Source organism: Bufo gargarizans, chromosome 1, assembly GCF_014858855.1.
Source record: "Bufo gargarizans isolate SCDJY-AF-19 chromosome 1, ASM1485885v1, whole genome shotgun sequence".
Classification (NCBI taxonomy): domain Eukaryota; kingdom Metazoa; phylum Chordata; class Amphibia; order Anura; family Bufonidae; genus Bufo; species Bufo gargarizans.
In genome coordinates this window covers 216,571,155-216,592,283 of record NC_058080.1, presented here as the reverse complement: position 1 = coordinate 216,592,283, position 21,129 = coordinate 216,571,155, and the positions used below count along the sequence as shown (strand labels likewise).

Sequence of the window (21,129 nt, the reverse complement as noted above, 5' to 3'; positions counted from 1 at the left end):
ATATTCCCCATCCAACCTAAAAATGTCCAAACCCATATGTGCAAACCTTGTGGGATCATACCCAAGAAGACTGGAGGCTGTAATCGCTGCTGAAGGTGCTCCAACTAAGTAAAGGGTCTGAATACAATGTAATATTTTAGTTTTTCCTTTTCAATAAATTAGCAAATATGTCAAGCATTATTTTCATTTTGATGTACTGTGTGAAGCAAGATGAGGAAAAAGTTGATTTTTTATTTTATTTTATTTTTGCACAAGGCCACAAGAAAACAAAATGTGAAAAAAGTGAAAGGCTCTGAAGACTTTTCAAATGTACTGTATGTAATTGATTACAATATTAGAGCAAAAACATAAGCTTATTTGGGAAAACTGTACAATTAGTACCCTGTTGGGCTGCCTCTAGCCTGGATACAAGATGAGGTATGGTTGGATATGAAGGCTGAGAGATTCCATATGGTATCCTGCTGCACATTTGCCAACAATTATTACAGCTGGGCCTGCAGATCCTGCACAGTCACAGGTTGCTGAAGCTGACATCCCAGCTGGTCCCATAAATGGTCAACTGGTGATAACTTTGGCAAGCAGGAAAGCCAAGTGTTGCAATCTAGTGGAGGCATTCCTGGGAAACTCCTGCTGTGTGTTGGCATTATCCTGCTGAAAATGCCTTCCATGTGAAGCAACATATGTGGCCTCAGGATGTCCTGCACATATGGGTCTCTCGTATCACGACTAGGGTTGTTTCAATACAAAAATTTTGATTCGGTTTCGATACCATAAAAAAGTATTGCAATACTCTATACCATTCGATACTACGCCCATAATAGAACAGTCCAATCCTATTTTTTGGGGGGGACACGGTGACAAAAAAAGTTAGAGCTTTTAATAGTTTGGACTTTTCAGACGTGGCGATATGTAATATGTTTATTTATTGTTTATATATTTTATATGTAAAATTGGTAAAGGGGGTGATTTATACTTTATTATTATTTTTTTTTAAACTTTTTATTTAACAACTATTTCCCCCTTAGGGTCTAGAACCTGGGATCTCTTAATCCCTTGTCCTATTCACCCTGATAGAGCTCTATTAGGGTGAATAGGATCTCACACTGTCCCTGCTGCCCTGTGCATAGTACACACAGCAGTAGGGAGCTGACCATTCAGTAGCATCCTGGCTGCCATGGTAACCGATCGGAGCCCCAGGATTACAATGCTGGGGCTCCAATCGGAACTGCCACTGCCACCAATGAGGAGGGGAAATCCTGTGGCCACTGCCATCAATTATTTTAATACTGGGGGGGCGCACTGCGCCACCAATGATTTTAATATTGGGGGGGGGGGGTCGAGGGGAGGGGGCGCACTGCGCCACCAATGATTTTAATACTGGGGAGGAGGGAGGGCGCACTGCGCCACCAATGATAATATAATTAACATTTAATACAGGAGGCGGGTGCAGCACCTGAGGGGTTAACTGCCACTAATCGCAGCTCCCTGCCAGCACCCGCCTACGGGATTTGTATTAAAGAGGACCTTTACCTTTACCACTGCACTTACTATTATCCCTGTGAGCCGCTCCGTTCTCCCGCTATGTCCTCCGGTATCTTCGGGGATTTGATTATACTGGGCAGAGATTTCGGGGACTTGGTTATATTGGGTGAAGACTGCCCTTGTTCTCCTGGGCATCTCCTTCTCCCAGGCTGTAGCGCTGGCTAATCGCAGCACAGAGCTCACAGCCTGGGAGGTTTTTTTTCTTCCAGGCTGTGAGCTCTGTGCTGCGATTGGCCAGTGCTACAGCCTGGGAGAAGGAGACGCCCAGGAGAACAAGGGCAGTCTCCGCCCAGCAATACCAAGTCCCAGAAGATACCGGATGACATAGCGGGAGAACGGAGCGGCAACCAGGGATAACAGTAAGTGCAGTGAGATCCCTGGGCGCTGCTGTATATATCATGATACTTAGTTCAGAATTTTTTGCCCGATGAAAGGTCCTTCTCCCTTGTGCTGCTGAGAAGAACATGGAGCGCACTGAGAGCAGCGCGCACATTGTTCTCTAATACTAGACTGAGCAATAGTGAAGGCTAGTTTTGAAAAAAGGCAAATCTTGGTATTGAGGTCAATACTAGGCAAATGTATCGATTGGGTATCGAAAATTCTATACCCGAAACAACCCTAATCACAACTAGGGTTGACCAACTGTCTTATGCGATGACTCCCCAGATCATCACACCAACCATCACTGGATCCTAAACAGAAATTGGATTTGTTGCTACAGTTGTTACGGCTCCAGTCCATAGCAGTCCAGTTTTCTCATCCATGATACCACAGCAAATGAGGCAATGGTGGCTGGCTGTCAATAGAAGGACAAATAATAGATGCCATGACACCAAATTCCCTTCTGCTAAGCAACTTGAAATAATCCAGGCAGAGACAAGGGTGAGTAATGAAAGTGCCAACTATGTCTGAATGGTGGGCTAGAAAACTGTGGGATCTACTCTGGCTTTTTGGTGGATAAAACTGTCTGGGCTATAAGGAGTCTGTTTACCATGTGTGTTTGTGACCCAGCTTGACCACTGTTCCCAACACCCCTAGCTAGGTCTGAACAGCCTAGATGATGAGCAATTCATTGAAATGACAATCCTGGTTCTCTCAGTCCAATTATGTGCCCCATCTCAAAGTCTAAGACAATATTGTATGCATTTTTAACATTTCAAAGTATTATGATATTGTATTTTGCAATGTTTCTATTTTATGCATATAGGAATGGCTGTGTCATGTTTGGCATTATACTTGTGTCATAGTGTTGCCTTCAGGTAAAAAGGATTCCCACTTCACAACTTCAAGAAAAAGAACACCCACTAAATGTGTATTTTATTGACCATTGATCAGGTATCATCCATTTATAACAAGGAGCATAATTCTATATTTTATGCATTTACTTATTTATATTTAAAGACTATTCTGTTAGAAGTTTTTCCTACTAAAAGTAGAAATCCAGTCTAACTACTAACTGTCATTCTGCAGTCTCAGTGCACAGACTAAGTGGAACAGAAACCACATGTATGGCAACCATTCCATTCCAGTGTTTGCTAAATTCCATCACAGATACACCTCATTCTACTTACTGAGCTGCTGATTTGGTGATCGCCTAAACCAAATCTTATTTATCAAGCAATACTATAAAAACCACTCCTGTGGTGACTATTCTCTTATTACAGAACCAGCTGGATGATAAAAGCAGTCCTAATAGTACCAAAAAGTAATCAAAAACTAACTACGGACCATTCCAAAAGAGTTCAAGTCTAGCTTTACTAGCAGAGGGATACAATGAGCGTCAGACTGTTTCCATCGTAAAAATTTCAAAGACAGTGGTTCATAAGACCAAGGTCAAATAGCAAACATTGGATACAGCAAAGCTACAGACCGGCAGAGGGGATAAACTGACTTTGATTACTTCCACCTCATTTAAATCTCATTAAACAATCGTAGGATGACATCAAGTGACCTACAAAAAGAATGGCAAGCAGGTGCTGGAGTCAAATACATGGCAAGCATGGTTCGAAACAGTTGTGAAAAATGCCCTTCATCTATGAGAATTAAAAAAGAGCAAGGCTGAAGTTTGCAAAAGCCCATAATGATTGGACAGTAGAGGACTGGAAAAAGGTCATCTTCTTTGACGAGTCCAGCTTTCAGCACCAGGTCGTATAATGGCTACCCAAAGACCCGGAGAGACCTCAGCGGCTCATACCCACTGTGAAATTTGGTGAAGGATCGGTGATGATGTGGAGACATTTTAGCAAGGCTTGAATCGGGCAGGTGTATGAAGGATGCATGAAGCAAACCACATACAAAGTTACAGGACAATGTTCCCCAACTATGACAATTGTTTTTTTTCAGCCAGGTCAATCAAGCTGTGGCTGAAGGACCACCAGATCAAGACCCTGTCATAGTCATCCCAATGCCCATACCAGAATCCAATTGAAAACCTCTGAAATGTGAAGAGGAAGATGGATGGCCACAAGCACCTGGAGTGGCATAAAGTCACCCAACAGCAATGTGAAAATGGTGGAAAGCATGCCCAGACCTCAAATGATAGGGTTATTCCACAAAATATTCAATATTAAATATGAACCTGTTTACTAAGAATTATTTGAGGTCTCATAGTACTGTAACAGTTTTGTTATTTTGATCAGCATAAAAAAAATGCTCTAAAATACAGGGTTTGTATCTGGAATTTGGGAGAAATTTTGTAGTTAATTTATGAAATAAATAAAAACTGTTGATAAATTGTAATACTATAGAAACTGATAATTATGCAGGCTGGTTCTAGTACCAGGATCCCCCTCCAAAATGTACTTAGTTTTATTCCAATATAAGAATGGAAACACAGCGTAGTCAATTCCTTTACTACAGCATTTTATTGTTAGAAAATCCCTGTTAAAGAGGTCCTGTTACCACAAAAGGCAACACAACTGCAACAGTTTGCTCTACCATTTTCCAATTCCATTGCTTTTTGTGTGCATGGTAGAGGGTGCAGTGCTTTTCTTGCCCATTAAACACACCAGAACCCCACTGGAATTCTGACAGATCACATTACTGGTCAATGGGATTCATGAGGATTTAATGACATCAGTCTGAAAATTGATCTAATGCTGGAAGCCACAATGCTAGCATTGAGAAAGCCCAACAATGCCACCACTTAAGATTGAATTACAACAATAATCCAACAATTCAACGACAACACTGAGCTTCCAATTGTAGTTATTCATTAGAAAGTCCATGAGACTCCCTTATAATTAATACGTGCTCGCTCCATGTCTGCTAAGAATATTTGGCCATTGCCTAGCAACAGCTGCTGCGGAATGTGGCGACACTACCAGATTGTCATGCTTCTCTGAAAACTGGTGGCACCAGCCGTTATACTCTGAAGGACAATAATTGATATATCCCACAACATTTTCAGAACCACCAAACATCTCCACAAAATGCTGAAGCCAAGAATTCTAGCTGAAAGTGTAGGTATTTATTTTGTTGGTTATGAAATGTAATTAAGGAAAAACATCTAACGGATAGCTACCTATTAAGCTATCTCATATCTATCTATCTATCGCTATCTAATATCTATCATCTGTATATTATCTTCTGTAGCTATCTAATATCTATTTATCACTATTATCTATCTATGTGTCTATAGATAAGTATTTATCAATCTATCTAAAGTTAAAAAAAAAATCCCATGGCACTCCCAGGAAAAGTACATTAAAAGTAGTGTTCTTTAATCACCAAAAATCAACATTTCAGTCCTCTTACTGGGACTTTTCTCAAGCAGTGAATCAAGCAGTATCTATCTATCTAACTATCTAGTAGCTATCTCTCTCATATCTATCTATCTCATATGCTAGCAGAATGCTTGGGTGTACAGGGAGAGGAATTACCAGTAGAAAGAGGGAGGTGCTCATGCCGCTCTACAGAGCACCAGTGAGACCTCATTTGGAGTATTGTGCTCAGTACTGGAGACCATATCTCCAGAAGGATATTGATACTTTGGAGAGAGTTCAGAGAAGAGCTACTAAACTGGTACATGGATTGCAGGATAAAACTTACCAGGAAAGATTAAAGGACCTTAACATGTATAGCTTGGAAGAAAGACGAGACAGAGGGGATATGATAGAAACTTTTAAATACATAACAGGAATCAACAAGGTAAAAGAGGAAAGAATATTTAAAAGAAGAAAAACTGCTACAAGAGGACATAGTTTTAAATTAGAGGGGCAAAGGTTTAAAAGTAATATCAGGAAGTATTACTTTACTGAGAGAGTAGTGGATGCATGGAATAGCCTTCCTGCAGAAGTGGTAGCTGCAAATACAGTGAAGGAGTTGAAGCATGCATGGGATAGGCATAAGGCCATCCTTCATATAAGATAGGGCCAGGGACTATTCATAGGATTCAGTATATTGGGCAGACTAGGTGGGCCAAATGGTTCTTATCTGCCAACACATTATATGTTTCTATCTATCTTTCTATCCACATTATCTATCTATCTATCTATCTATCTGTATCTAAGTATCTATCTAATCTATCTCTATATTGATATCTATCTAGTAGCAAAAAGGCAGCACTCCAGAATCAGTAAAAGATGAAGAAAATGCTTTTATTCACCCATGCGGATACACAACATTTTGGCTCAACACTAGAGCCTTTCTCAAGCCTTTCTCAAGCTCTAGTGTTGAGCCGAAATGTTGCGTATCCACATGGGTGAATAAAAGCATTTTCTTCATCTTTTACTGATTTGGGAGTGCTGCCTTTTTGCTACATTGTGTATTGGGCAATAGTCTAGTCCCTTCCAGCGTGCACTCTTTTTTGTTCAAGTTGGATGTCGTGCTGCCAGATTTTTGCTTCATATCTATCTATGTATCTGTGGCTATAGCTATCTGTGGCTATATAGCAATATACCCAGCATATAGCGTACATGTAACATATACACAGCAAGTACAGTAGTTACAATTTAATTGCCTTATGCAACACATTTATTAGCTAATTAAGTTTTCTGGGAGATGACATTTCCCAACAAGCATTCATTCAGGGTGACAGCTTATTTCTCACCAGTTATAGCGAACATGTCTTTGAAGACTGACAGTTTTCCACACTGAATAATTTCCCATCATCTCGTGAACTGTAGTCCAAAGCTAGATTTCTGAACCTTCAGCAGATCTCTAGAGGTCATCTCTTTGTACCCACCACACCTCTGTTAATCGGTGGAATTACTGGCACAGAGAAACTTCTAGAAATGAGGGGGTGTTATCAACCTGAGACATGCCAACATACATCTGTTTGCTGACCCCACCAGCAGATGATACTACATCTCATGGCATCCCACATAGAGGAGAATTTATCACGCCGTGCACCCAGAATCATTCAAAAAGTTGCCCTTTAAAAAAAAAAAACATTCAAAAGGCAACTTTTTAAATGTTTAATGAGTAACTCATTAACCCCTTCACGACTGCAATCTGTATATATACGTGATAGCTGCACATACCCCGTGCAGCTACCACGTATATATACGTTCTGGCAGCTCTTTAATCCAAGCGCTGCAAAGCGCTTGGATTAAAGCTTCTGCCCCTGCCCTGTATGCTGTCACGGACAGCATACAGTGCAGAAATGCCGGCAAGGGACCAATCAGAGTGGCCCCTTGCCGGCAATCGATCCGATTGGTTAGTCTGTGCAGACTAACTAATCGGATCGCTGTGTGAAAAAAATGCCGGTTTCAGGCTCTGATCTGAAATCGGTAATGTGTCCTGAAGCCCCCGTGCCCCCTTGAAGCCCCCGATCTGTGCCCCGTTCTTGTCCTGCCCCCCCCCCCCCCCGATGCGGTCCGCCCCCTCCTGCCCCGACCTGCGCCCCCTTCTTGTCCATCATCTTCTCCTGCTACTTCCTCCCGATGCGGTCCGCCCCTTCCTGCAGCCCCTTCCTGTAAATAATGAAATGCTGCCCCCCTCTCCTCTCCCCAGTTTCCAGCGATGCCCCGTCCCCTGCCCCCGATGCGGTCCCCCTTCTGTGTGTGATGGCGGCGGCTCCATTCCTGAGCCGCCGCCATCAGCAGCGTGTGTCAGCTCTATGCTGACACTGCTGTAACCCCATAGATGCCGCAGTAGCGGCATCCATAGGGTTAATAGAGGGAGAGGGCTCCCTCTCTCTCAACCATCAGGGCTGCTGCGATCGCAGCGCCCGATGGTTGCCATGGCAACCGGACGCTTTGCAAAGGCATCCGGTTGCCATGGTATAGGCGTCCAGTGCTGCCACCTACAGGCATCTGATTGTATTATACTTTGCAATGCAAGAGCATTGCAAAGTATAGTACTACCATCAGCCCCATTGGATCTTCAAGATCCAAGAGGGAACTGATAAAAAAAAAAAAAAAAAAGTGAAAATAATAAAAGTAAAAATAAATAAATAAAAATGTAAAAAATAAATTTCCTTTTCCTATAAAAAAACAAAACAAAAAAAAAAACACACATATTAGGTGTCACCGCGTCCGTAACGACCATCTCTATAAATATATCACATCATCAACACCATCCAATAAACACCATAGAAAATAAAAACAGTGTAAAAAAATAAGCCATTTTTGTCACCTTACATCACAAAAAGTGCAACACCAAGCAATCAAAAAAGGCGTATATACCCCAAAATAGTACCAATCAAACCGTTACCTAATCCCGCAAAAAATTAGCCCATATTTAAGACAATCGCCCAAAAAATAAAAAGCTATGGCTCTCAGACTATGGAGACACTAAAACATCATTTTTTTGGTTTCAGAAATGCTATTATTGTGTAAAACTTAAATAAATAAGAAAAGGTATACATATTGGGTATTGCCACGTCCGTAACGATCTGCTCTATAAAACTGTCACATGACCTAAACCCTCAGATGAACGCTGTTAAAAAAAAAAAAAAAACTGTTCCAAAACAGCCAATTTTTGGCCACCTTGTCCCATAAAGTGTAATAATGAATGATCAAAAAATCCTATGTACCCAAAAATGGTACCAATAAAAACCTCAACTCTTTCTGCAAAAAATGAGCCCCTGCACAAGACGATCGGTAGAAAAATAAAAAACATATGGCGTTCAGAAAACCAATCCAGCAAAATCTGCCTTCCAAAAACCGTATGGCATTCCTTTCCTTCTGCGCTCTGCCGTGTGCACGTACAGCAGTTTACGACCACATGTGGGGTGTTTCTGTAAACCGCGGAATCAGGGTAATAAATATTGAGTTTTGTTTGGCTGTTAACCCTTAATGTGTTAAAGAAAAAAAATTAATAAAATAGAAAATCTGCTAAAAAAGTGAAATCTAGAAATTTCATCTCCATTTTCCTTTAATTCTTGTGGAACACCTAAAGGGTTAATAACGTTTGTAAAATTGGTTTTAAGTAACTTGAGGGGTGTAGTTTCCATAATTGGGTCATTTATGGGGGTATACACTATGTAAGCCCCACAAAGTGACTTCAGACCTGAACTAGTCCTTAAAAAGTGGGTTTTGGAAATTTTCTTAAAAATTTTAAGAATTGCTTCTAAACTTCTAAGCCTTGTAATGTCCTAAAAAAATAAAATAACATTTCCAAAATGATGCCAACATAAAGTAGACATATGGGGAATGTTATGTAATAAATATTTTATGAGGTATCACTTTCTGTTTTCGAAGCAGAGAAATTGAAGTTTAGAAAATTGCTAATTTTTAAAATTTTTGGGTAAATATGGGATTTTTTCATAAATAAAGGTGATATATATTGACTCAAATTTATGACTGTCATGAAGTACAATGTGTCACGAGAAAACAATCTCAGAATGGCGTGGATAAGTAAAAGTGTTCCAAAGCTATTACCACATAAAGTGACGCATGTCAGATTTGTAAATTTTGACCTGGACATTGGGGCATCAATGACCCTTGGTCATGAAAGGGTTAACATAGTTAACCACTTCCTTGCCACTTTTCAAAGCTGGATTGTATGGTGTAAACATGTTCACGATAGATTTATCACTGAGACTTTTAAGAAGTCCCCTGTAATCACTCCAGTATGGGGGCGGCATACAAAACTGGAGAAGCACTTCTACACCAGTGCAGACTTGACATATTATCCTCATGACAAATTCCCTACTTTTGCCGTATCATTAGCTTTTTAGGTAGAGATTGAAGGGATTCTGTCAGCCAGATTTTCGATACAGAGCTGTTCATATCAGTCTCCTTTATCTAAATAAAAATATACTAGTTCTACCCCCACCTGTCCTTTCATTTTCGATAAAAATAAAAAAAAATCACTTTTATTTATATGCTTATTACGGTCATAAGGAGCCAAGGGACTGTCCCTCTGGCCGTTGGAGCCTAGCCGCGCCCTTTATCTTGGAAGCCAGCACCACCCCGGTGTTAATTATTCACTCCTCTCCTCTTTTTTTTTTTTTCGCAGTGCGCCATAATCTCACGCATGCGCCAATGTTACACACCTCCCAGCCTCATCCAGGGGAATCGCGCATGTGCCAGCTTTGTGCGCACAATCTGGCTGACAGAATCCCTTTAAAGAGAGCACTTAGGGATGAGTTGGCATTTTCTAATTATTATTATTAGTATTTATGACTGGTATAATTATTGGGGGAGGGGGGAAATAATCATCATCATCAGATTAACAGCAGAGCGATTATTACTAGTTTGAATCCACAGAATGGACCTATTATTTCTCCAGCAGATATTATATGGTGGACAGATTGTAGCATTATCTGACATAGACAATGTCTCATTTAATTGCAATTATATTAATATATACTGTATTATGACATTTCTTTAAAGGGGTTGGTCACTTTCTGGCTAGTTGTGGCTAATGCGAATGAAAGATGACTATTTGGCACTTAGTAATATATTTGTTACTATTCTGTTTGCTATATTTTAAAAGCCATACCCACTTGTTGGGCTAATCTCCTGTGCTGTCCACATAGAGGTCCTGTCCATAAAATGGCTGCTGATGGAGGGTCATGTGACCAGGCAAATCACCTCCATGTGATGCGATTTGCCTGGTCACATGACCATTCATCAGCAGCCATTTTATGGACAGGTCCTCTGCACAAAAGACTTGAAAACAAGGGGGCATAGATTATGAAATATAGAAAACTTAATAAGTGCCATATAATCATCTTACATACATGTTGGGCAACAGTAGCCTAAAAATGGCCAACCCCTTTAAGAAGTTTATTATTTCAGCAACTAATTTAGGATCCGTAGAGTAAAGCCCTGTCTACTGTCTCATATGGCAAAATTTTCTGACCAGCTTTCCATACTACTGCCAGCACTGTACACTTAGGGGTTATTCAAACGGCTGTGTTTTGCAATCCACAAAACACGGATACTGGCCGCGTGTGTTCTGCATTTTGCGGAGCGCACAGGGACAGCGCTATATAGAAATGCCTATTCTTATCCGCGATTGTGAACAAGAATAGGACATGCTCTATCTTTTTTGGCAGAGGCGTGGAACAGAATTACAAATGTGGACAGCACACAGTGTGGTGTCCGTGTCTTTTGAAATGAATGGGTGCGCAAAATTGCAGAATGGATGCAGACCTCTACATACGGCCGTCTGAATGAGCCCTAACAGTAATTTCTACAGAGCAGACATATTGTATCCATTCTAGTTCCCACCAATAGTCAGCGGATGAACAATGCGGTTAGGTTAACTTTGTTGTAGATAAAACCAAATAATTCTGAAATGATTGTATTTATAAATTATCACTAGGCGCATGTGTCGAAGCACAAACGTTTTGCCTATGACACTGCTCATACATGAAGGCTTTAAATATCCACAGATGTAGCAAAGGTTACCTTGGCACTTAACATGTTAAATGCACAATTGCATACATTCCTTATCAGGGGAATTTATAATTGTTGGTGCATTAAGGTTCATTGTTACACTGGAGTTGCTATGTGCACTTGCACGAAATCTATCATTATGACACGCTTTATTAATAAATTTGGCGCACATGCAACTTTTAAAAAAGTCACACTTCATAAATGTAGCATAAAACTGATCTATTCTGAAATCCCGACCAACTTTTCACTTTTGAAAGGAGCAGCTGTCAAAGTCACAAAATGTAACCCTTAACACAGCGCATTGCGACATTTCCATGCCGAAACCTGGCGTAACAGATTTGATAAATGTCCATCTGTGTGTTAAGTTAAACATGGCTACATCTGTTCTTAAAGGGATTGTCCACTAGTAGCTAACTCAGCAATTCTTTTAGAACACAAAGGGGGCATTTACTTAGCATGTTCTGCCAGAATTAGGGTGTGAAAGGCGCCCCAAAAAAAAAATATATATATGCCGTTTTGATTTGCGGCAACTATATCAACAGTTTTCTCCAGAATGTTCACCATAAAGAATGCATTATGCCACAAATGAGTTCAAAATGTTGAAGTGGGCGGGGCTATGCAATTGGCGCCTATTACGCCTCATTTATCTTCCTCTTATGGACAGAAATGGCTCAAATTGTTGTGGACAATTAAGCCAGCTCATGTGGTGGTGTTTTATGTAAAAAGCCGCATTTATGGCAGAAAGATTCAACTTTTTGTCAAAAAGTCGCATTTATGGAAAGAAAGACTCGTCGTGAGAACCAGCGATAGGTTAGCATTGAAACACGATGCGTTTATTTTTAATACTGTATAATATAAATGAGCGAAACAACTGGGTTTTGTCAGTAAATCGACATTCAACAATAACAAAAGTCCAGTGTCTGAGACAAGAGTCACAATTTACAAATAGGCTTCAAAAGTTGCAAGTGCGGTCTGGCAGGGTCTGGCCGAAATTGCGCATTGCAGTTTGAAAAAAAGTCACATTTCAGTGCTATCGGTGTTAAAATGTCTCAAAATCGAGAGAAATAGGCGAAAAATCAAGCTTATATTTTTTTTTAAAAAAAGTCAAATTTTAAAAGATGAAACAAATCACCACTTTTTATTTGTGATGTTAGTATTTTTTTGCCGCAATTTACACCCTTATTGACACATGTCCCCCAAACCCTTTTAGCATGGAGTTATCCGATAGATGTCTGTGATTTACTATAGGCACAACGCTTATTTCATGTTTTGCTAAGCGTTGTCACAACATTCGTTCCGGGGGGATTCCACCTACCCGTCATAGACATATGGACTCATCTGAAAGCCGAACGACTCCTTTTGGTATAGTTCTAATATTCATTTGTTATCTGCTAACTGACAAAGCCAACGTAAATTGAATGAACAGATGCTACGGCAATTGGGAAGCACATCTAGGAGGTTGTATAACATGACAATGAAGGAGCGCAAACTCACTACAAAACGGCTTAACGTAATGTAAAAGTACAAGTGAGCAGATGAGCCAGAGGCTTTGCTGTCTGGTTGCTGGAGGTTATAGCAGATTGCACATCTTTAGTGAACTGACCATATGGAAAGCAACATCACTATGAGGGGTAATTGGTGGACATGTTGGTGTGTAGGTGTTCAAATTCCGTATGCGGGGGAGGGGGGATATTTTCGCAAGGTAAATAGGTTGATTTGTTTCCACGAGCTGAATACGATGCCCCCGTCTGTATGATTTGTCTAGCATTTCTGGAAAATTTGATCAATAATGCACAAAGTGTTTTCCTGAACAAGGTCAACCTTACCTTAACCACTTCAGCTCCTGGGGGTTTAAAAAGCTTCTCCATCGCTATTAAAGCCGATAAATGATATTTTCCCTTATGCAATTACATGATGAACCGTCTACTGCAAAGTCACAGCATCCGATTAGAAATGGATGAATAGGGCCGAGTATAAATCGCAACAAAGTTTCAAAGGAGAATCCTATAAAGGCCGGCAGTATCGCGAATGAGAGGAAAGTGCGCTGCAAACGGCGTCGAGATTACCTCTGACGTAATCATTCCGTAAGCACTTAGTCTTACCGGTCCAAATACACAGTACAGGAACATACCGTATCTCCATGTGCCTACTGCTGTCAGGAATGCTACAGGTTAGGGCTCATGCACACAACCGTATGGATTTTGCAGTCAGCAAAAAACGGATGGGCAAAAAATACAGATGAGGTCCGTGTGCATTCTGAATTTTGCAAAACGCAACAGCTGGCCCCTAATAAAACAGTCCTATCCATGTCCGTAATGGGGACAATAATAGGAAAAGTTCTATTTTTTGGCGGAACAGATGTACGGAAACGGAATGCACACGGACTAACATTGAAGTGAATGGTTCCGCATACGGTCCGCAAAAAAAAAAAAAAACGGGACATGGAAAGAAAATACGTTTGTGTGCATGAGCCCTTAAATAGCAAAGAAAGTGGGGTGCCACCATTATTTGACCTTACGTCTAGCTTTTAGCCCCCAAGTGCTGCCATGTACAGAAGTTTTTTGAATGATGGTCCGATAATAGATTTACAGGTTTAGGGCTCATTCACACCACCGTATGTTTGGTCCGCACCTGATCCACCTTTTTGCGGATCGGATGCAGACCCATTCATTTCAGTGGGGCTGCAAAACATGCGGACAGCAAAGGGACAGCCGTACGCCCGCTCTGCAGCCCCGTCCAAAAAAGACGGAACATCTCCTATTCTTGTCCGTTTTGCGGACAAAGATAGGACATTTCTACGGAAGTTAAAAAGAAAATGGCAGCATGCTCACGGCCGGGATAGTTTTTTTTTACGGATCCGCAATTTACGCTGCGTGCATGAGCCCTTATCCATAGGTGGATTGTAACTATTCCGCAATTAAGAAAGGACTAAAGAAGCAAGACGACATTGGTCTCATCCCATCCCAGCAGTTAAAGAGTAGTTTTGTGCATAGTGGAGGTTGTCATCCACAAATCGTCAGCCGTTCCCATGTACCGTCACAGACACTCATTTAACTCATTAAGGGACAGAAATTGACTCTGACTCTTTCCATCAGCCCAGTAAACTAACTGGCACAGTTTGTGTATCATGATAAGATACTTGAGATAATACGGTAGGTGTCCATGCAGTCCTATGTAAAGCCACTCATAATATCACAGGGATAGAATGCTATAGTGTTGTACAGTATGTCCCAAACTCTCATCTGCCTATATATATGTTTGAAAAGTATGTACCCCTATATATATATATATATATATATATATATATATATACACACACACACACACACACATATACACCATAATATACATATATATACTTACACACTTATTTTTAATTATTTTTCCCCCAATATGGTTACGCTTGCCAGCATAACCAGTGCTGACCAGGCTGCTCTGTAATTGACTTGAAACTGTGTGAAGTTGAGCTAGCTGTGGCGGACGCGAGATCAGCGTTAAACGCACGGTCTACCGTGATTTATTAATACAACACCTATGATAGAACAGTCAAAAATAAGCAGTCTGGCCACAAATCCAGAACGCTGATCAATAATGGGAAAACTGATTTTCCAGCAGCTCTTTAAAAGAAAAATGGACTTGCAAACAATCCGTCTTTATCAGAGGAGCATCTCTAATGAATCATAAAAAGATGAGTGGATGGATAACATCGGCAAGGCATGGCTGTGCTCCCGGCGGTAATTATTCTTCATTAAGTGGTAAGAAATGATCAAGCATCAGGAAGCACAGGCGAGGGGGACACGGGGGCACTTTTATTGTGACCCTGGGAAGTAGCACCCACCATAGTCCATGGTATAGGGGAGCACCCCTTGGATGAATATGATAGGTGACATCATTTCAGGGAAGCTCTAGACGTCACTGGCACTTGACTAGGCAAGGTCTTGGTCTCTACTGACTCTTTCCATCAGCCCAGTAAACTGGCATAGTTCTAATGCCCTAATGTATCAATACATAAAGAGTTAATGGCAGAAGACTTGGAAAGTAGGACTTACCTGTGGAAGGGGTAGATGAGTGTTCCTTCCCAGAGGCAGGGATGCTGCTGGTCAGCTCTCACCACAAGCTGAAGATCCTGGTCTCTTCAAGCAAGTGGTGTTCCCGAGCAGCCCACATAGGCAGGCGTGCAGCCGGTGTGCTTCTCTGTCAGCGTGCAGCCGGTGTGCTTCTCTGTCAGCGGGCAGCCGGTGTGCTTCTCTGTCAGCGTGCAGCCGGTGTGCTTCTCTGTCAGCGTGCAGCCGGTGTGCTTCTCTGTCAGCGTGCAGCCGGTGTGCTTCTCTGTCAGCCGGTGTGCTTCTCTGTCAGCGGGCAGCCGGTGTGCTTCTCTGTCAGCATGCAGCCGGTGTGCTTCTCTGTCAGCGTGCAGCCGGTGTGCTTCTCTGTCAGGGTGCAGCCGGTGTGCTTCTCTGTCAGGGTGCAGCCGGTGTGCTTCTCTGTCAGCGGGCAGCCGGTGTGCTTCTCTGTCAGGGTGCAGCCGGTGTGCTTCTCTGTCAGCGGGCAGCCGGTGTGCTTCTCTGTCAGGGTGCAGCCGGTGTGCTTCTCTGTCAGCGGGCAGCCAGCCGGAATGATTCACTTCTGTGCAGCCTGGTGGCACCATGCACTTTCCTCCTCGGACCAAGGCAGGGGCAGCTTTACAGACAGAGATGCCGGAAACTAGTTCACCTGACGGGCAGCAGCTGCTCCCGTGCTCTCAGCGTCTTGTGGGGCTCCAGGCTGCATCCTTATGATTGGCAAGAGCCGCCACTTCCTTCAGCTGATCCCCAGTCAGGACTCACGGACTAGAAGCTGCTGTGATGTCATCCAGATAGTGGGATGGAACACATGGCTTCTCTCCGTCCCTCTCAGAGTGATTTATGAGGAGTCTTGAAGGATTTGCAGGATCTGTCACTGTACAGTCGGGACGCTTCTTGGGTTTTTTCCACACCAGCTGTGTTACAGGCAGAAGTGTAATTCCGCACACGGCTCCTGACACCTCCAATCGCTGGTGTCTGAGGGGAAGTCTGCCTGCTGCTATCCTGTCAGGCGAGTGGAACTATCTACCAAGTCTGAGGGGTTATTCATTAGGTGGCATCAGTGGCGTAAATAGACTGTTATGGGCTTTGGATCAGGTTCCCCCGCCCGTTGCACCCTCTGTGGCTGTGATCGTTACACCCCTGGTCCTTGATCCCCAGTTTTGCCCCTGGTAGTGTACCCCACTGCCCCCGGTAGTGTCCCTCACTGTCCCTCACAGTTTTCATTGACCTGTAACGGTGCCCGGCATTTTCACTGTACTTTATGCTGGGCCCCGCCAGAGGGCTCTTCTCACCTGCATTATATGCGCTCCAGCCAGCATAATTACACTCACCCAGTCCCAACTAATAAAATCTGGTCCTACCTCATCCAGGGTGTTGCTGGCGTCGGCGTGTTGTCAACTGGATCCAGAACATGGTCACTGTGGTCACATAAGGAAGGAATGGTGACTGCCCCTGTGAAATTACCAGCGGGGGCGCTGTGCTGGCCTGTAAGGCTGAGTTCACACGAGCGTGTCTGGATAAGGTCTGGATGCGTTGCGGCAAACCCATGCAAGTAGGTACCCAATTGCAGTCAGTTTTGACTGCGATTGAGTTCCGTTGTTAAGTTTTTATCGCGCGAGTGCAATGCGTTTTGCACGCGTGTGATAAAAAACTGACTGTGGTACCCAGACCCGAACTTCTTCACAGAAGTTCAGGTTTGGGTTCAAGGTTGTGTAGATGTAATTATTTTCCCTTATAACCACGGTGATGGATCATGTGATTGGACCATGTGATATGACGTCACCATAGCTCCTTTAGCCGGCAGCTCATGATTAAAGAAGTAAGAAGAGACCGGCAGCTACGCGATCAAGAGGAGAAGGTGAGTTAATTATTTTTAACCCTCAATTTATTTTTTAACCCTCAATTGACCACCTACTAAGCATTCTGCATTAACCTCTTAAGGACACATGACGTACCAGTACGTCATGTGTTGTTCCGATCACTGCCGCGTGGCCGGCGGTGAATGGAACAAGGTGCCTGCTCAAATCATTGAGCAGGCACCTAGGCTAAATGCGCGGTGGGGTCCCGTGACCCCCCCCCCCATGTCGGCGATCGCAACAAACCGCAGGTCAATTCAGACCTGCGGTTTGATGCGCTTTTTGCACTTTCTGATCCCCGCGGTCAGAAACTTTTTAAAGCCCAAAATATATATGTTTCACCCCCCCTGCACCCCTGAATGATTTTATGGCGGCAGGAGGAGCAGGGGGAGGGTTGTGGGCGGTGCGGCAGGCAGGATTGCGACACCCTGGTATAAACGGCTGACATCGGTGATGCAATGTCAGCCGTTTAACCCTTTCTATACCGTGGTCCGTACGGACAGCTGTATGAAAAAGGTTAACAGCTCAGGGAGCTCCCTCCCTCTCCGATCGGGGGGCTGCTGTGCCTTTGCAGCCCCCCGATGGGAGAGGGAGAGAGCTCCCAGACAGTCCCCCGACAGCCCCATCCTTACCTTTCCCCGTCTGCGCAGTTGTGGCCTTAACTGAGCAGACGGGGAAGGTTCCCATGGCAACAGGACGCCTTCTCAGGCATCCTGCTGTCCATGGTGCCGAACAGATCTGTGCTGAAGGCATAGCTCTGTTCAGACAAAGTGTAAGTAAAATACAGTGCAATACCCTATATAGTGTATTGTACTGTATTATACAGACATCAGACCCACTGGATCTTCAAGAACCAAGTGGGTCTGGGTAAAAAAAATTATAAAAACACATTTATCACTGATTAAAAAAATAAAATTCCCTACACATGTTTGGTATCGCCGTGTCCGTAACGACCTGATCTATAAAACGGTCATGTTACTTTACCCGAATAGTGAACGCCATAACAAAACTAAAATAAAAAACTATTATGAAATTGAAATTTTGCCCACCTTACTTCCCAAAAAAAGGTAATAAAAGTGATCAAAAAGTTGCATGTACGCCAAAATTGTAACAATCAAACCGTCATCTCATCCCGCAAAAATCATACCCTACCTAAGAAAATCGCCCCAAAACTGAAAAAAACTATGGCTCTTAGACTATGGAAACACTAAAACATGATTTTTTCTGTTTCAAAAATGAAATCATTGTGTAAAACTTACATAAATTAAAAAAAGTATACATATTAGGTATTGACGCGTCCGTATCGACCGGCTCTATAAAAATATCACATGATCTTACCCCTCAGGTGAGAGTTAAAATAAAAACGGTGTAAAAAAAGCAATTTATTGTCATCTTACGTCCCAAAAAGTGTAATAGCAAGCAATCAAAAAGTCATATGCACCCCAAAATAGTGCCAATCAAGCCGTCATCTCATCCCGCAAAAAATGAGACCCTACTTAAGATAATCGCTCAAAAACTGAAAAAACGGGCTCTTAGACTATGGAGACACTAAAACATTTCTTTTGTTTTCAAAATGAAATCATTGTGTAAAACTTACATTAAAAAAAAGTATACATATTAGTTATCGCTGCGTCTGTGACAACCTGCTCTATAAAATGACCACATGATCTAACCTTTCAGATGAATGTTGTAAATAACAAAAAAAAAAAAAACGGTGCCAAAAAAGCTATTTCTTGTTACCTTGCCGCACAAAAAGTGTAATATAGAGCAACCAAAAATCATATGTACCCTAAACTAGTACCAACAAAACTGCCACCCTATCCCGTAGTTTTATAAAATGGGGTCACTTTTTTGATGTTTCTACTCTAGAGGTGCATCAGGGGGGCTTCAAATGGGACATTGTGTAAAAAAAAACAGTCCAGCAAAATCTGCCTTCCAAAAACTGTATGGCATTCCTTTCCTTCTGCACCCTGCCGTGTGCCTGTACAGCAGTTTACGACCACATATGGGGTGTTTCTGTAAACTACAGAATCAGGGCCATAAATAATGAGTTTTGTTTGGCTGTTAACCCTTGTTTTGTAACTGGAAAAAAATATTAAAATGGAAAATCTGCCCAAAAAGTGAAATTTTGAAATTGTATCTCTATTTTCCATTAAATCTTGTGCAACACCTAAAGGGTTAACAAAGTTTGTAAAATCAGTTTTGAATACCTTGAGGGGTGTAGTTTCTTAGATGGGGTCACTTTTATGGAGTTTCTACTCTAGGGGTGCATCAGGGGGGCTTCAAATGGGACATGGTGTCAAATAAACCAGTCCAGCAAAATCTTCCAAGTCTTCCAAAAACCAAATGGCGCACCTTTCACTCTACGCCCCGCTGTGTGGCCGTACAGTAGTTTACGGCCACATATGGGGTGTTTCTGTAAACGGCAGAGTCAGAGCAATAAAGATACAGTCTTGTTTGGCTGTTAACCCTTGCTTTGTTAGTGGAAAAAATGGGTTAAAATGGAAAATTAGTCAAAAAAATTAAATTCTCAAATTTCATCCCCATTTGCCAATAACACCTAAAGGGTTAACAAAGTTTGTAAAATCGGTTTTGAATACCTTGAGGGGTGTAGTTTATAGACTGGGGTCATTTTTGGGTGGTTTCTATTATGTAAGCCTCACAAAGTGACTTCAGACCTGTAGTGGTCCCTAAAAATTGGATTTCTGAAAAATTTCAAGATTTGCTTCTAAACTTCTAAGCCTTGTAACATCCCCAAAAAATAAAATATCATTCCCAAAATAATTTGGGAGACACATGAAGGAGACATATGGGGAATGTAAAGTCATCACAATTTTTGGGGGTATTACTATGTATTACAGAAGTAGAGAAACTGAAACTTTGAAATTTGCAAATTTTTATTTTTATGCAAAAAAAAAAATAATTGACTTCATTTTTCCAGTGTCATGAAGTACAATATGTGACGAAAAAACAATCTCAGAACGGCCTGGATAAGTCAAAGCGTTTTAAAGGTATCACCCCTTAAAGTGACACTGATCAGATTTGCAAAAAATGCCCTGGTCCTTAAAGGGAACCTCTCACCTCTACTATGCTACCCTCACTGAGTGTTTCTAAATATTCATTGTGTTACCCTAAACATATAAATTACACTTTCAATTTGCAGACAAATTCAATAAGTATTATGCATTTTTGTACTTCCTGCCTTTTATGCAAATTAACATTAAAAGAGTCATATCTTACTTGTGTGACCAGGGAAGAGTCATATTTTCAAGCTCTGACTCATCTCAGGTTAATTTGCATATGTATCAATAATTATTTTTTTTTACACAATAAAAGCACACAGAGCTATGGGGACTGGATATTGCGGATGTGCTAGCGGCCATCTAGCAGCCCATGTACTCAGCTCTATACATCAAATCCAGGTGACAGGTTCCCTTTAAGGTGAAATAAGGCTGTGTCCCTATGGGGTTAAAGAATGCTATTATTTTCCCTTATTACCATGTTATAAGGGAAAATAATACAGTGAATAGACTGTCATCTTAGCAACCATGCGTGAAAATCGCACCGCATCTGTACTTGATTGCGGATGCTTGTGATTTTCACTTAGCCCCATTCACTTCTATGGGGCCTGCGTTGCGTGATAAACGCACAATATAGAACATGCTGTGATTTTCACGCAAGGCATAAGTGATGCGTGAAAATCACAGCTCATGTGCACAGCCCCATAGAAATGAATGGGTGCAATGCGTTCACCTCCCGCATTGCACCCGCGCGGAAATCTCTCCTGTGTGAACTCAGCCTAAGACTAGGGCATTTTCCCTAAGTGCTACCACACAGTACTAATGCCCATTTTGTGGCCACTCATAGTAATTA

The 21,129-nt window shown here is 42.0% G+C and overlaps 1 protein-coding gene across 2 annotated transcripts in view; it reads right to left on the bottom strand.

The window, feature by feature from the left end:
• Positions 1-16,123, bottom strand: part of LOC122946004 (bifunctional heparan sulfate N-deacetylase/N-sulfotransferase 4-like) — a 754,569-nt gene extending 738,446 nt beyond the window's left edge. For both annotated transcript variants that reach the window (XR_006391210.1, XM_044305313.1), the window contains exon 1: positions 15,386-16,123. The gene's annotated coding sequence lies outside the window, so the exon portion shown is untranslated. The remainder of the gene's footprint in view (positions 1-15,385) is intronic.
• Positions 16,124-21,129: the final 5,006 nt, after the last annotated feature.